The 12033-nt window shown below is 32.6% G+C and overlaps 1 protein-coding gene across 1 annotated transcript in view; it reads right to left on the bottom strand.

Moving 5' to 3' along the window:
* LRRIQ3 (leucine rich repeats and IQ motif containing 3) overlaps positions 1-12033 on the bottom strand; it is a 187855-nt gene that overhangs the window by 65020 nt on the left and 110802 nt on the right. The gene's annotated exons all lie outside the window — the stretch shown is intronic.

Raw genomic sequence — 12033 nt, forward strand, 5'->3', positions numbered from 1 at the left:
TTGATAAGGAGCTTTGTGTAAAGCAGAGGCACTGTCAGATGTAAACTATACAATGTCTGTAAACTGGTTGATGATGTTTTAATAATTGATACTGTGTTATCTCTCTTTCTCTTCACAGACCATTCAGGATTGATACAGAGGAACCAGGTCAATAAAGAATCCAGGCTCTTTCAAAATGTATCATCTCTATCTTACTGCATCACCTACATGGCTTCCAGCCTCAAGATTTACTCATGAGTCAAGATAGCTACTAGAGCATCAAACACCATGTCTATATTTCAGTCAGCAAGATGGAGGAAAGGATAAAATGACAAAAGGGCACAGGCCATGTGTCTTAAGAAACTTTCCCAGAGGCCCTTCCAATAATTTCTGTTCATAACTCACTGACCTCCCACAACTAAAAAGGAGAGGGTAAGAAATGCAGGCTTTTAGCTAGGTACTTTACTTCCTGGAGTAAAATGGTGGGTCTGTTACCAAGAAAGAAGAGAAGGGCAGATATTTGTAGGCAACTAACAGTCTGCTACAGGAAATAAAAAAATCAGAATCTTGGGAAGGGACATATGTTTGTATTTGGAAAAACTTTCCCAGGATATTATGCTTTCCTTGATGAGAACCACTGGTCTAAATTCTGAAGATCCACAAATATATACCCTCAGATAGATCTCTTTTCTGAGGTGCTTGGTTCTGTATATTTGTTTATGGAATACTTGTACAGTGCTTACCATTTGCCATTATTTTAAGCTCTTTATAGATATTAATTTATGTAATACTCATAACCACCATGAGCTGCGTTCTTTCGCCCTGGAAAATCTCACAGACACAACATACTCAAGAGATTTGAAGTCATATCTCTCCTCTAAACCTATTAATACTTATTTCTAGTTGTAGTGAATAGCATTACCTTCATCCAAGGGGAGAAAAAGTCACATAAATTCTCTAACGTGATAGCTGATAGAATTTTTAAACAGATAATTTTTTTCATATTTCCCCTGCCTTGACTGTCCACTTATCCAAACCTCCTTTACTCTACAATTTAGAAGAAACACTTGGATATGTGTCCTAGTCTCCTGTACTTACAATTTTATGCCCAAATTCCTACACCATATAACACAGATATATTTAATTAAATATCCTTGAGCTTATTTTGTCTTTTAAATTTTATATGTAAAGTCCTTTAACTGATTTTTTGAAAACATGGTCTCTATGCAGTGACTCATTGTGCAAGAATTTTTTTTAATGCTCATGATAGGTACTAGGTATTATCTCACCCTGGAATGAATCTGTTTTTATTCCTCTCTAAAAAATCCTTTACTATAACTCTTACACAACACTATTTTCAGTCTCTGCATGACAAAAATATTACTTTTTGCTAGAAAGACAAATAAATAGCTACTTTTGAGTTAACCTATTCTCTCTATATTTAGAATTTTTTTAGGTTGTCAAGAATAAATATAATATAATAATACACTATCAAAACATGACTATTTTAAATAATGCTGTTTCTATTTTCATTTGGGCTCAAATCTTACTATTAAAATATGACAAAAAATGTAGACCACTGTTTTGCAATCAAATCTGTAACAATCAGTTCTAAATGCTTTTTCAACCTCAGATTTGTCCATCAATCTTCTTCAGGCCATATCATTCTTATATCTTCTTACTTCTATGAATTTTGCTCTATTTTGGTAACTACTCTCTGTCTTTCCCTCCTGACAATGCAATTCATCATATGTTAAAAAATCACCTCAAATTCTACTTCAATCATAGAAATGAACCCTTTCTGTGCTCTAGATCTCACACTTATATTCTCCTCATGAGAAAATAATGAAAGTGGAATGAAAGGATATGTTCAACAATTCTGTTTCCACTAGTACTTATTTCTTTACACCCCCGAAAGAATAAAGAAAAATTTAAAAAGGTATATATCTGTCAAATCTGAGTATCCAGACTCTATCACAAATAAAGTTAATTTGCAGAATCATGAAATTTAAAAGCCTCCAAGTCAAATCAGTAGCTAGCTAGTTCCTTTTAGAAATATATTTTCTTTAGTTTGCCAACTTAGCCGTTTTTATATACTATCCACATATCATTGTTTGTCATCATTTAAAATAACTTTCCCTTCCTTGGCTTTTATAAAAGAAGAACCATGACAAATGGTGCATATGTGAGAGTGAAACAAATCTATAGAAAAATGATCAGAGTGTCTAAAGCGCTAAATGAACTGAGGCTTATACAAGCTGCCATCATAAAGAAAATGGGATGTTTGTTTTATGTACTGTAAGAAAAAAAAGAAAGGATATGCCCATTTATTGATTGATCTTCAAAATGACAGAGAAAACAAGTTATGACAACACTGGAGAAAATCTAATATCTTGTTTTCAATAACAGAAAGGATATTCTATTAACTAAAGTGCCTTAAATTTAACACTGGTCTTCAATAATTTAGGAAAATATTTAAAGGATTTTTGGTAGCATTTGGAAAAGAAATAATCACCAAGGAGCAATATATATTGAAAATAAATGAATTACATCAGATATAATTTTATTTTTAACAGGGTCAGAATTAATTCAGGTTCCAATATCCTTGATATGATAAACCTGCATTTCAGCAACATGTTTGAAAACACTTTCACTACTTATTGAAAGACAGTATGATTACGTGGAGATCAAAGATGTTGAGCTATCACATGGAAAAGAGTAAGGATTAATAAAATGATGCTAACCTGAAGGGAGATCTCTAATGTCTTGATATGTGGACATGTTCTTAGCCCTGTGCTGACAATAGTTATATGAATGATGTGAATAAAAATATAAAGAAAATGCTTATCAAATTTTCAAAGGGGGTGGTAAAAGAACAAAATCAGTTAATTCTGGACAAATTTAAAAGATTATCAATAGACTGGAGCAATGGGTCAAATTGAATAGATGAATATTAATAGGAATAAATATTGCAGTTGGGCAAAATGAATTTAATCACTACAATAATATAATTTAAAAACATGAATGATAAAAAATATTTTAGTTAAGAGTAAATTAAAAGTCCATTGTGTGATGACTTTATGCTGTATAAGCATTCCATCTAGAATGAGGGAAATGGCAATCTTACCATTTTCATTTCTGAACCATAGCTGAAGTACTGTTTCAGGTCAGTGCAACATATTTTCAGATGAATATAGATAACCTGGAACATGAAAAGAAAGGAGCCTACCTACTGAATTATTTTTAAAGTAAGCCCTATGTAAATAAGCCATGTATAAATCTAGTGTAGAGAAGAGATCCGGGCTTCTCACATCCTCCAACTGCCATCTTCCTCATTTTGTAAAATGTACCATTATCTTATTCAAACCATAAAAATGTAGGATTTCATCTCTATTTTATCCTTTTTCTGAAACACTTTATCTAAGTCATCAGCAAATCTTGGCAATTCTACCTCCTGAATCTATTTCAAATCTGTTCACTTCTCTCTGTTTTCACTTTACTTCTCTAGTGTAAGCTATAATCATCCCTTCCAAACAGAAATAGCTTCCTATTGGTCTCTGCCTTAACCCTAGCTGTTACAAGATATATTTATATTTGTCAAAAGGTAAATATGATCATGTTTCTCTTTAGCTTTAAAATCCCATAATGGCTGTCCAAGGTGCTCAGTCCTTACTATGAGGTACAAAAACCCAGCAAAATATGGCCCTTGACTACACAATCAAACACATCTTGTGCTTCTCTTCACTATACTCCTGCCACACTGGATTTCATTCAGTCCCTTGAACCCAACTCAACTAAAACAAGTTACTTCACACCTCAGATCTTTGTGTAAGCTCTTCCCTCTGCCTAGAACACTCTCCTTCCTATACTTTGCATGGCTAGCTTCCCATCCTTTAGGTCTTAATTGTAAATATTATCTCCTCAGATAAAAACATTCTGTGACAATCCTATGAGAAGTGGGCATCCTCTTATTATTCCCTATTTCAGCACTTTATATATTTAATTCATAACATTTATCACAAATTTATTTGTTTGTTTACTAGGGTTACATCTTGGTTTTTTTTTCTTTTTCCTTAGAATTTAGTCCACAAGGGGCTAAGGGCTTTGCTTATCTTGTTTACTCAAAGCCAGGAATGGCACTCAGCAGATACTCAATAATTATTTGTTACATGTTGAATGAATAGCACTAAAGAGAAGTGCCAGAAGGAATGAGTGAAGGGTTAGGAACTTTGGCTAACATAAAATAATATAATATAAACTTCATTTGTTGGAAAGCATCTAACAACTAGACATAATTTTAAAATAAATTCCTAGCTTATATTTTTTAAAGAACTCTACCCCAAGTAACACTTTTCAATATTCTATTCTTTCATTCCTGATATTTTTCATACTCTATGGTTACTCCAAAGCATTTCACTGAGCAACCCTTTACAATTATCCTATCCCCTTCTTCTAAGCTCTTTATCATGTACATCAACACAGATTCTCTAAATTTTCTGAAGCATCTTTTACTTTATCATTTCTCAATACCCACAAAAAACATAAACATAACCATCTGATATGAATAATTACGTATTTATTCAGGTACATGTCTCTATCTACCTACATCACAATGACAACGAAAGAACTCTTCTTTGATGGTATTGAGTGGAGGAGCTAAGAAAAAATCATCTATAAGAGGTATGGAAATAGGGAGAGATAATCTGTATATGATTAAATATCATTCAATCATAATGAGAAAAAAATCCTCAGAGTACTACTGAAAATTGGAATAGATTAACTGAGGATCTATGGAGCTTCCTGTAATTAACAAACCAAACACGTACATGGTTGTAAAATATCAGATGGATGACTGGAGTAGATATTTAATTCTCCAAAGAGAAATGATAATTTATCATTTAATACTAAGGAGTGGTGAGAGTGGTAACAATTTCCTCAAACTCCTTTCTAGACCAAGGGTAAATAATTTATGTCAAATTTTCTGTCTTTGAAAATCAAGATTCCTTTTCAACCCTTAGTGGTTTGAGTTTCTAAACTTGGGCTAGTTAGTGTTCTGAAGATTGTTTGGTTTTGTTTTCACATTATATATTATACAAATCAGAGTCCTTTGACTTTAAAGGAAATTATAAGTCTTTGATCAAAGCATATTGTTAACAGAGACTCATTGTTATGTTATCTATCTATCCCTGTACTATCTATATTATCCTATACCTGAGTGTTTGTTTTGTCTATATTATATATTATTCATTGTAAGTAGTCTCCATTTCAAGGATGATTCCAAAAACCTCTTTAGAATCACAGCCAAGACACCAGCCCCTTGGTATCCTACCCCATTTGTTGTTTTTGTTCTTGTTTCTGTTGCCTTTCCTCTTCTCAGCCAAGACATCATCTTTAAAAGTGCTAATCCAGATCTTAGGTCTTCTATATAATACTCAAAGAGATAACTTTAGGAGTATGCTAAAAGCGAAACTAAAAAAAAGTTGTTCTTTTATGTCTGAATGAAAACCTGTTAGCTCTAGTGTTTGACTACACACCCTCTCACTAACTTAGCAAGCAAAGCCTTCACCAGAGGGGAGGCTAATGTATAGTGATCCATGTATTGCAAGGTCCACTTGATCTCTGCTTTAAAGAGTAAGTGCTAGTTAACAGGAAAAACCATGGAGGAAGGGGCATGGTTTAAGATAAAAATTGTATGAGGAAAATGTTACTTTTTAAGATAGTCCCCTTTAAGCAACTGGCAGGTTTAACTGATATTTGAAAAATTGCTACTACCTTGTATTTGATCCCAATCTTACTTTATCTTAACAATGAAGACTAGAAGTGAAGTGATAATATTCTTGATATGTGGGGAAGAGAATTCACAAAGGATGATCTGGATAAACAAATACAGGAGAAACCTAGTAGATATAGAAAGAAATGTGACATTTCTCTTCTATATAAAAAAGTAGCCACGGGAAATGAGGATGGCTGAAATTATATTTTGCTGCAATTGTCCAGTTAAAGAACATGTGGAAAAAAAGCATTATAGGAAGATATGCTCCCTCAGTTTAAGAATGATTAAAGTCTAAGTTCTATCCTCACCAAGATTAGAGGTGCCAATGAGTAAACCACTGAGGCTCACTCTCTGCTATATGACACTGGTAATACAGCAACTGCTTAGTAGTAGTGGTTGTCAAACCCAGTAAAAAAGAGATGCTGCAAACTTCCAGAGTTTAGACTAAGCTACAATTTCAAGTTCAGAGAACACAACAGTAGTTCATGAATAGTAATAATTGAGAGTAGGCAGAGTAATGAAAGTAAAGGGCATGAGGATATTTCAGAGTATACAAGTTTATGTTTCTTTGAAAAATCTCTCCAGAAATGTATCGGATTACTATTTACATGACAATGCAATTCTATTCATAATCCTTTTAAAAATATATTTTTACATTGTCTAATAGACAACATATTATATAGTAATAATTGAAAATAATTCTGTATCTTGTTTGCCTAAGGATCACATTTTAAAAAGACTGTAACTCTACATAATCGATATAATTTTGTTCATAACTTTCAAGCACTTATTGTGTTCTACCTTATATAATAGTTAAGTACATTTTTTATCCTTAGAAGAAATTATTCTCTCTGAGGACTGGGGCCATGGTTTACTTATCTCAATATGCCTGCACCACTTTGACTGGATTCTTCAATCTCTGTTGCAGTATCAACTCACAAATAACAAAAAAGGATTGAGACATTTGATTAGTTTTTTCCAACAAATATGTATTGAGTGCCAGCTATATCCATGACACCATGTTAGACATAGGTACAAAGTTATTATTTTGTGAATATTTAAATTCTGTACTTCTCAAAATATGGCATAATTTAATGATTAACCCTCTATATAGATACAGAAAACATGAGAAGCAAGATAAAGACATTGAAAGTGAGAAAAACATATTAGAAAGCACAGGTTGAATGCTAAACACATTCTTGATAAAATGTGCATCTTATTAAACCTCAAATGTTAACTCAATTGATTAAAATAATATTTAGTAAATAAATAATTTTTAATCTAATCATTTTTAAATGAAAGGGATATAGTATGTATTAGTAATATAAGTTAACACTGCTTAAGTAATCCCCAAATGAGACCACTCACATGCTGGTTTAAAATTTAATGATGGGCAGTGAAATAGAATTTTCTAGGAAAAAAACCCTTTTTTCCTTAGCAATAAAATATACAGCTCAAGAATCTATATTTCTAGGTATATTTGAACAATGTTTATATTTATGAGAAGAGGAGAAAAGAACAAAGAGACCTCCAATATTTTATGATGTTTAGGTTGATCTCTAACCTACACACCTTAAGCAAATCTAGCATTTTAGAAAGTTTATGGTTTAAATTCGTTTAGAATCTGAAGAGGGATTTATATTACCATAAAGAAAACATCTCAATAAATTAACATAGTAGCCATATATATAATCATGTTTCTAAAGTAAAGCATATTATAACCAACTTAAATATGCTTTATAAATACATACTTATAAACTATTAAATTGACTCAGTAACAATTACTTGGATAATATTTTCTAGAATTGAGGATTTAGCCTTCCGCAACTGGGAGTAATATACTCATTTGTGGAATTCAGAATATTTGTAAATGTTGCTTCATACAAGCTCTTTTTACTAGACTAAGGACTAAAACAACTGTTTCTAATGCCGTATAATTATACTTCTTCCCTCCAAATGATACATATATCTCAGGAACTGCAGGGACTGTTTTGAGCAAAAAATAGGTTATATAATATATATGCATACATATGTGTGTGTGTATAAAACAGTATATGTACACACACTCAGGAGACAGATAGATAGAGATGTTCAATAAAGTGCTTTACCTGACCCTGAGTTGCCAGCCTGCAAGTTCTACAGCCTCAGTACAAATCACAGTCTGTCCAACTTCACAATGTATCCAGCACAGCTTGCTAAACAACCTCAGCCCTACTGCTCTTATTGGAAATATTTCTGCCATGGTCCAAATGTTTATTATTTACATGAAGTCCAACATTCCTGAAGCTGGATAAAATGACTCAAAACTGTAGTTACCAAACTTTCAAATGCAAACAGGATTATTTTCAGTTCTTAAGCTAATAAAATAGGTATTGTCAGAATCCTTATATTTTGTTAAACAAAAACTTATATATAAAGAAATGCCTGCAATTTATTGTGAGTCTCTACAGGCTTTCTAGGTGGATATAATCACCAAAACCCATGCTTAGATGGAATATCTCTAAAATTATCTTAAATAGATCAGAGAGCAGCAATATGATTCAAAAATTAATATTTTCCATGTCATGGTACCTAAATTTGTTTTGCGAAAATTCAATACTGTCAATTTTTAGGTGAGTCATAGTACACAAATCTTTGTCACTCAAGGCTTAGACAATATTAAAATACATTGAAATAGCCACTCTCTCTTACCTTGAATAAATGAAAATTCATTTTAAGTAAGTGGTAAAGAAGGGTTATTTTATTATCTTTTTATTTTAAAAGATGGACAGCTTGGAAAGTTTTGCATTAGCAGTCTTTGCAAAGCAAATTTTTTTTATGCTGGTACATTTCACTGGACTTCAAAATGGTAATATTAGCTTTCTCGCATGAGGAAGTAAATAATTTCATGAACAGTTTTATGCAATTTTCAAATCGTTAAATTATGCTGGTTTGGATGAATTATTAAGTGTATTTCTCTTCTCAACTTTACACTTATCTTGTGTTTACAGCTGATATCCCTAGTGTCCAATCAGAGACAGGTTTTCATCCTGTTGTCCAGGGAATGATGGGCACAATTCCTTTTGACACTGATGAGAGGTGAATACGTAAATCCAGCCCACTTCAGTGAAAATTGACCCATAATTTTTTTTTACCCTGAAGAAAAATACAGTAATAAAGTTTAAAGATGGAAAAAAATACAGTTAAACTCTTGAGGTGTACCATTAGCTAACGATAATCAGCAAACATTATATTTTGCCTTGAGGACAGTGAGCTCCAGATTTGCTTTTCGGTGCTCATGAATTCTAATAATCATGGCTCTCTATATGATAGCAAGAAACCTAAAAACATGAATGATAGGTTTTTCACATTTCAATGAACTTAAAACTAAAAAGGAAAGGCATAATTTTAAAAAATTCTTCTACCTCTTCTCTCCCCTAAGATTTTTCTTATGAAATGAGTGTATGCATTTCCTATAAATATTCAGTAATTGAAAATATACACAATTTCTCACATAAAGATTATACACCAATTTAAAAACATGTGGATCTTGTATAAAATTCTAGTGGTGCTTCTGAACTAGCATTTTCAAAATTACATCAGCATTCCTAAGCTTTAGGGAAAAGAATGACTTGGCATAGTATGTCAGATCAATTGCCCCTAAATCAAATATCCCACCTGTAATAGTAGCAAAAAGAAACACTGTGAACAGTTAAGGCTATGCAGCAAAACCATTTTCATTTACTTTAATATCCCATTAAGGATCTGCTATTAATTAATTTATCTATATAATTTAGTTTGTTTATATCATTGGCCTACAGCATTTCCAGAATGAGTTTTATTCTTATTACCACAGTATGGTAATCCCTTTCCCTTCTCTATCTTTGAAAGGTGTTCTAAGTTCTAGTGTAACAGGACCAGCAAGAAAATCTGTTTTACCTGCATAGTTCATAACTTTGTAAGATCCTTTTGAACTCTGTATTTTACTTTTGTCTTGCATCTTATTTTAATCTATCTTCTTTCAATGATAACCTTAATTCTTCCTGCTCCCATACAAAGATCTCAATGATAAGCAGAATTCTATTACCTACTCTTTTCATACTAGCACAGTGGATTAATATTTTCAGAAAATATACTAAAATGACTCCATGAGTTATAAATTATGACTCAAAAAGTATAAGTAGAGTTTGGATTATACTTCTTGCAAATGCAACAAATAGCATTTTAAATTAGTAAATATTTGTTGAGTGCCTCCTATGTGCATATGACTATGCTAGGTAAAAGGTGGCAAAACAACTAAATTACAACCTGCCATAAAGTGGCTTATATTCCTAGAGTTAAGACATTCACATAATACAGTATGGTATAAATAAATTTAAATAGAAATATGCGTAAGACAAATACTAGTTAACAGTATTCCAACTAAGAGAAACTAATTTCCTCTAACATTAAAAGAGAAGAAATCTTTGTTCTGGATGATATCAGGGACTTTATCCTTTTATTTAATGCTGTAAGCTGAAGAGAGAAATAAAGAGGTACAACTGTAGGAATAATCTCATTCTTAAACAAGAGGAAGTAAAGATGAGATTCCAGGAAGGAGGTTTTGGCCTTGGCACCAAAAACTTAATTTAAGGTGAATGAACAAAGGCATTTTAGTGCCTACTTTGAGATGGAGACTGTTTGATGGTGTAATTGTAGAAAGGAGGCAATGTACTGGAATGAAGGTGAATTGGAGGGAACACATAGCAATGCTTTTATATTTTAGCCCTATTGCTGAAAAAGAAGAGATTTTGCTCTCAATAACTGGCTAACTGATTCATAGCAGCCAAGATCAAATATAGTTAATTCTACCGAGCTTAATTCTCATACTAGAATCTTTCACAGTATGCAGTAATGGTTCTTTTCTGAAGGAAAAGCTGCTGGCAAGATATAATGCTCTATTTCTGTAATCATCTTTTCCCTCCTTTGGAGCTACTAAATCTCCAACATACAGACTCCATTCTCCTTCCAATTCTAGGACCTAACTATGATAGGAGATAATAAGACTAAGTCTATAAGACAATAAGACTAGTCTCCAGACTAATACTTGGAGTTCCCTATTAATTTACCTTTGCTCATAGCATAACACATAATTATGGTAATTAGTATTTTGTGTCATTCTGAAGCCTTCACCACTCTGTTCTGCCTTTGAAATGTTCCCAGTTCTACCTTGACATCTGCCTTGGACCATTTCCCAAGCCTCCATTCTAGCAATCCAGTCTTTAGTACCAGTTTTCTTTTTAAAACAGTCATTGAGCACAGTGTCTAGGCTTTGATACTCAATAACAGACTTCATTAATACCAGCTTTCTTTCTCAACCTGACCCAATTTCAATGTTGCTCAACTTTTCATATTAGTTGGTCACTTGCTGCTAGCCGTGTGGACAGTGAATAGAGCTCACTGGATATAAAGCTACTTACCAGACTGACCCTCTTTTGTTAGTTCCTAGCACTATAACCATTCTGTCTCCTGTACTGCTACAATGGCCAAGTCCAAATTCTTTCTTAGCCTAACCAGTTTTGCTTTAATTAATATATCATTTCCCATGAATTGCAAGATAAAATGCATGTTAAAGTTCCAATTTGCATGATACTTTTTTAAATGTAAATATTACCAGAAAGTTGAGCTCACTGGAAAGCATATTGAAGAAACTGGGAACATGAATTAGGCAGATGTGAAATAAATAGATAATGCTTAATTTACATAAGGAAAACATGAGGCAAACAGGAGACTGAAGAGAAAGGTGAAGAGACTGAACCAGCTGACGTGTACTGTGTACAACAGAATAGTAAGCAAGAAACAGTTAAAAGATAAACTGACACAAAATTATGAAATACCCACAAACTACTGGAATCTATGGTCTCTATTATGCTCTTTCATCTAGCCTCGGGAAACCTTCCTATATTCTCTTGTTCTCTATCTGTGACATTTTAATAGATAGAAAAATTAAGGCTGATAGCTATAAATTTTCACTCTTTACTCTCTCCTTTACATCATAAATAAAATAATTAGATAATCATCCTAACATCTGATTGCCCATTATCCTACACAAAGTTGAATAGCAAATGTAACTTGTTAATTCTTAGTAATTTGATAGGTATGTAACTGTGCCTGTGGTATTAAAATGTATAGAGAGAATTTTTCTTGCTAAATAATCATTTTAAACACTCAAGTGAAAATTAAAATGTCCATTAACGGCCCTATCCAACTTCAGTTTCCACAATTCCCCTCATAGTTTATTTCCCATTCACACATTTTCAAAG

The sequence above is a fragment of the Phocoena sinus genome, chromosome 1 (assembly GCF_008692025.1).
Source record: "Phocoena sinus isolate mPhoSin1 chromosome 1, mPhoSin1.pri, whole genome shotgun sequence".
Taxonomy (NCBI): Eukaryota; Metazoa; Chordata; class Mammalia; order Artiodactyla; family Phocoenidae; genus Phocoena; species Phocoena sinus.